The sequence below is a fragment of the Bidens hawaiensis genome, unplaced genomic scaffold, assembly GCF_021521415.1.
Source record: "Bidens hawaiensis isolate Kalapana, Puna unplaced genomic scaffold, B.hawaiensis_p1.1 tig00000097_1, whole genome shotgun sequence".
Taxonomy (NCBI): domain Eukaryota; kingdom Viridiplantae; phylum Streptophyta; class Magnoliopsida; order Asterales; family Asteraceae; genus Bidens; species Bidens hawaiensis.
The window spans coordinates 3,769,755-3,775,435 of record NW_027491017.1 but is presented as its reverse complement, the minus strand read 5'-3'; positions in this window follow the sequence as shown (position 1 = coordinate 3,775,435).

The following is a 5,681-nucleotide window of genomic DNA, read 5'->3' as shown; positions in this document are numbered from 1 at the left end:
TAGCGATTCATCATCATCGGTCTGAATCCGGTAATGCTGGCTCGGTATTTTGTAGTTTTATCAGGCGGAAAATATTTGAGGAGAAACTGTTCAACCATCTGGTCCCAAGTGGTGATGGAACCAGAGGAAAGGGATTCTATCCATTCTAGTGCTTAACCCTTTAGAGAGAAAGGAAAGAGTTTAAGCTTGATTTGATCGTCAAAACAGTTTTGAATTTTAAAGGTTCCGCAGATTCGTAGGAATCGAGATACGTGAGAAAGAGGGTCTTCGTCGAGGAGACCATGAAATTGAACTGATTTTTCCACCATATGAATGGTGCTTGATTTGATTTCGAAATTTTCGGTGATTTCGGGTGGAGCCACTCCATTTCCATAGCCTTCGAGGGTTGGTTTGGCATACTGGCTCATGTTTGGCTCATTGTTCTGGGCCGCCATCATTTCTTCGGTTTGATTTTCTCCTGATGTGGTGGCGTCTACTAATTCGTCTTTGATTGCTTCGGCAGTTTCTGTAGTCCGTTTACGAGTTCGTCGACGAAAGAGTCGTTTCGGTTCAGAAATTGGGGAAACAAGCTCAGGCTCAAAAGTAGAGGACATACATGGGACTAAATCAAAATGAAAACTAAAGTAAAAAAAAATTAGCTAAAGTTAGTCTAAATTAAATTATGAGTTAGGCTAAGCTATTTTAAGCTAGACTAAGGTCTAAATTAATTAAGCTAGAGTAAAGTAAGGTAAATAAAGGTTAAAATTAGGCTAACCGTAAAATTATATAGTTTAATAGTTAAAAAAAATATGAAATAAAATAAAAGTTAAGAAAAATTTGTACAATTATAGACAATGATTAAATTAAAACTTGGATCGTTCTTAGAAACGTACCGTGTCCCCGGCAGTGGCGCCAAAAACTTGATGCATGTGCGTGCAGCTTGTAAAATATAAGAGTTGGATGATTTGCTTTTGCACAAGATCGTGTATTAAATTTATAAAAGTGATTTCTATAAAGACTAGACACACACAAAATAGGCAAGTGTACCTATCGTATATGTAGAATAGTATTGGTAAGAACCAAGTATCAATCCGTGCACATAAATGTTTCTAATGATAAATCGTTTTTTTACTTTAATCGGAGGTTTTAATCATTTTGGGGTTAATTTTTGAACTTTTTATAAAATATAAATACTTATATATAATATATACGTGACCAAGACGAGAGATTCTAAACGAGTAGTTCAATTACGTGAAGGTTACCATCTAAGATCAAGAATCCACTCCATTTTAGCATTGATAATTAATATTCAAATATGATAAACTTGACGTAGCAATATATGCTAGATAGCTCCTTAAGCCTTAAGTTAGCATCTTTGGATCTAAGGAGGTAACATGCGCAATTTAAATGTCCATCCTTTCCTAATGTCATGCTACCTCAAGAATGTCAATTTAAGTTGGCAAGTAGTTTCGTAAAGTAGAAAGATTAGGATTGACTCCGATTTCTCAAATACCAATTCTAACAACTTCGGGTGGTTGTAGTTAACTCACACAACCTCCCCTTGGTTGATTTAAATAGGCTATACTTACACATTCCATTAACATATGATTTCTGTAACTAGCATGATATCCTAAGCAAAGCCTTTTCAGATTACCAAGACTTAGAGAAATATATCATAACTTATATCTCATCATTTCTAAATACAATATAAGGATCCATGTTTCGATAATGTATCAAAGTATTTCTATCTTTCAATAACATGAATCGATCATGAACAATTGCCAATATAATTGACAATCACCATCTTTGAATTAGTATTTTAAGATGGTGAAACATTTCTCATCAAAAGATAATTGTAAGATAACCATGTACTTTACTAGACTACACCACATGTTTTAAATAATCATAAAGTAAAACAAAGCTTCTTTATAGATTTTAGATAGTAAATGGAGTTTAGCTCATAATGAGCATGGTGATTAACATTAGGATGGATGATGATAAGAAACACATGATTAAACTAGAACAATCTAACCAAATGTAGATGAATCTTCCTTCTTAATGATGATGATGATGGTTGATGGTGATGACCTCCAAGCCTTCAAACTCTTCACTAGATCTTCAATATGAGTGTTAGTCTGTGTTTTTATAAGAGAAAACCGGATAGAACTCTTTTCAAAGCACACCCTTCAAATGGCACAAGAGCCTCTATTTATAGGCTGTCTGGAGATAGAAGCACGGCCCCGTGCTTTATTAAGCACGGCCTCGTGTCTACATGTCCCAGTTGCGTGTTGTCAGATTGTACATGATGACTCACCACGACCCCGTGCTTCCTCAGGCACGTCCCCGTGTATTTTTATGACATGTGCCAATTTCATTTTGTCGTTTCTGAAAGGTGACCATGGTCCCGTGGTTGAGAGGCACGACCCCGTGCTTTTGTTCCCAGTTTTTGTCTTTTCTTGTGATTTTTGTCTTTTCTGGTGTTCAGAAGCATGGGGGCGTGTTTCTTGAGGCATGGGGGGCGTGTTTCTTTGTTTTTCTTGTGTTTTCGGCTATTATTCTTCGTCGTTTCGCTTGTTTCTTCGTTTGGGGCTTGGTTTCACCTGAAATTACATTTTATTATGATAAGTAGCCTTTTATGCTATGTTATTTTGATAGAAATTGCAGTTTTTAGAGATTATTTGATGCCGAAAAGATGTATAAGTATAATTTTATGTACATCAGCTTGTGGCGTGATTTTGGCTGTAGGTTTATGTATAAAGGAAGGTACGGTTACGTGTGGCATCAAGTTCTTGAAGACGGGGCAGTTGGTGAGGGTATGTCCTTTGGTATGACATCATTGGCATTTTCCAAGAAAGGGCCGATGTAAGGCCCCGATCCTGGTAGCCTTACTTTAGCGTTGGATTTACTCATAAACACAGTTCTTACAAATCAGAGTTAATTAAAACTTTCGCGGAAACGTTAACTTTAATCATTCGGTACAGAATATTAATCTTTTCTTTAAAATCATAGCCTAAGACATTACTTTTAAAACATCGTTTCTTTCATCTTCAGATGCCAGTCGTTCAGTCCATGCCACGTGCCATCCTCATGTTAACTCCACAGTCCTCCCCTATGCTACCACAATACAATTACAGCATGTATAAGGTCCGTAGTCCTTTCATATGCTGATGCCTATCTATAATACGTATAAGGTCCGCAGTCCTTAACTACGTTGTCGTCTATTATCTGTAACACGTATAAGGCCCACCATCCCTATCTACGTTTATATCTATCACCTATATCACGTATAAGGCCCGCAGTCCTTAACTACGCCATCACCTGCCAAGTCTATGTCCAACAGAAGCTAGAGGGATTTGCCATCCTAACTTACTATGTCGAACGTAGAACTCACATACCATTCGTTTACCTGTATACACATACTTCACATATACAATAATTACATTATAGCATAAGAATACTCTGGGCGTTCTTCACCGCATTCATTTATCGTACTCCTTGTCGGTCCGTGCAATATCCGAAGATCGTTCACGCCCCGACAAGCATTAATTCATAATAATCATACATCATCCAGATATAACATTCATATATTTATTTACGACCTGGCAGTACGCGCAATATCCGAAGATCGTTCGCGTACCGACAATCAAACATTCATATCTATCACATATATCATATATGGCATACACTTACCACTTAAGGTAAGTGTATTAACTAATCACATCGATTATGCACACAGCCCCGAAAAACATAACAAGGAATGGGGCTAGAAACTCACCTAAATGTGGTTACGTTCACCGTTTATGGTTATCCCTTCCTTGAGCTGTGCATGACTAACTGTATAACAATTATACGTATCAATTTAACTATCACTACCCATATCGTTTTTCTAGTTTAATTATTTCCCTCAACGCACGGGGGTCCGGGGGAAGCGCCCCTGGCAACGGGGTTCTAGGGGCGGCAGCCCCTAGTAGGGTCCAAGGGGCAGAGCCCCTGGCTGGTTTGCTAAACCTAAGATAGTCGGCCAGTTTGCTTTATATTAGACATGGGCTTAGCCCAACTGTCCATTATGACATCTGGGCCCAACTGGGTTCATGCCCAAACAGTAACTGGCCAGCCGAGAACTCTTGGCAGAGAAACCCAACTCACGACCGAGAACGTTGATCGAGAACACAGGTTTGACCGAGAACCCAGGTTTGACCGAGAACCCAGGTTACCGAGATCCCGGGTCACCGAGAACCCTCGTTGACCGAGAACTTATGTTGACCGATTACTCAGGTAACCGAGAACTCAGTGGGTTCTCATGACCGAGAACACCTGACACCGAGTACCCTTCGTCAGATGTCTCCAGCTCATTTTCAAATTCCTTTTTAACCCTAATCAGCCCAGGTGGCTGATGATGGTCTTTTTCACTAATTTGATAACATTAGCTACCCTTCCTATACACTTCTCACCTATTATCTTTCCATCATCAAGATCTAACCCGCCCTTGGCATAAAGCTTGAACCTTTATCTATTTCAAACCCATTTTTAACTAGATCTTTAACTAATTTGTTGATTAAGTCCATTTTTATCATCAAGTCTACAACTTTATGATTCACCCATACCCAATCTACTCTAGGGTCAAGTTCTAGGGCAAACCGTTCATAAAAATGTAATCTTTAAGGATAAAGAACATACCTTTATACTTTTTTAGGCCACGGTTAGCTCCGGTATGAAGTACTAGGCTCGTATCTTGCATGTATAGTTGGGATTCACCAAGATCTACGTTCGGTTTGGTCTTGGATCTACCATTTGGTCACGGCCGATTGTATTAGAGAGTGTGTGTGTGTTTTAAGGTGTCGAGAGAATAAGATGGAAAATATGGATGGAAATGGAAAGGATTAGGGCTTAAGGGGTATTTATACTCCCTTAAGCCCATGAACTCAAAGCCCATCTTTTCTTTTTGGTCCATAATTAATTCCCTCTAGTTAGCCTACTTATCCTTTTACATTTATTATTATTAATCCACTAACTCAATTATTTCACCCGACGCATATAATATATTAAATATTATTTTAGAAATTTCGGGATGTTACAGCCGATTACTTGGTGAGGGATTGTTAGTTGGCGGGTTAGAATTATTGCATTCAATCCGGAGTGCTAATACATAATAGATTCTCACCTCATTACCAGTGTGAGCCTGAAACACCATCGTTGGGACCGACTTTTAGAAAGTTGCATTTCTCGTATTGCAAGTTTCGTGAAGATCAGTCAAGAATCACACACCCCTGTTACGACTTACCTATTTATTCAATAGATTAACAAAATCATCTAGAAATCATAATTACCAAACCACCTAACACTGCAAAAGTTCAACATCTCACACTAGTAATTTCAAAAATGAGTAATTTATTAATAAGAATGGTACAAAAGCTTGTTATTTATAAAATGTATATTGGTTTTTATTGGTCCCTACTATTTCCTTTTGGTCGTTGTCGGTCCTAACTAACGAATTGGCTGCTGACGGTCCTAACTTTTAATATATTTGTTCCCAACGGTCCGCGACTAACGGAATCCTAACGGCGTTAGTTGTTGGTCGCCGGAAAAACGTTTTTGATCGAAAAACTCACATTTTTATAGTAAACTCAACATTTTTTGTCCCAAACATCTTTGTAACTTTGTATCGGACCTTTAGGAACCTTTTTCTAGTAAAAAGACCCAAT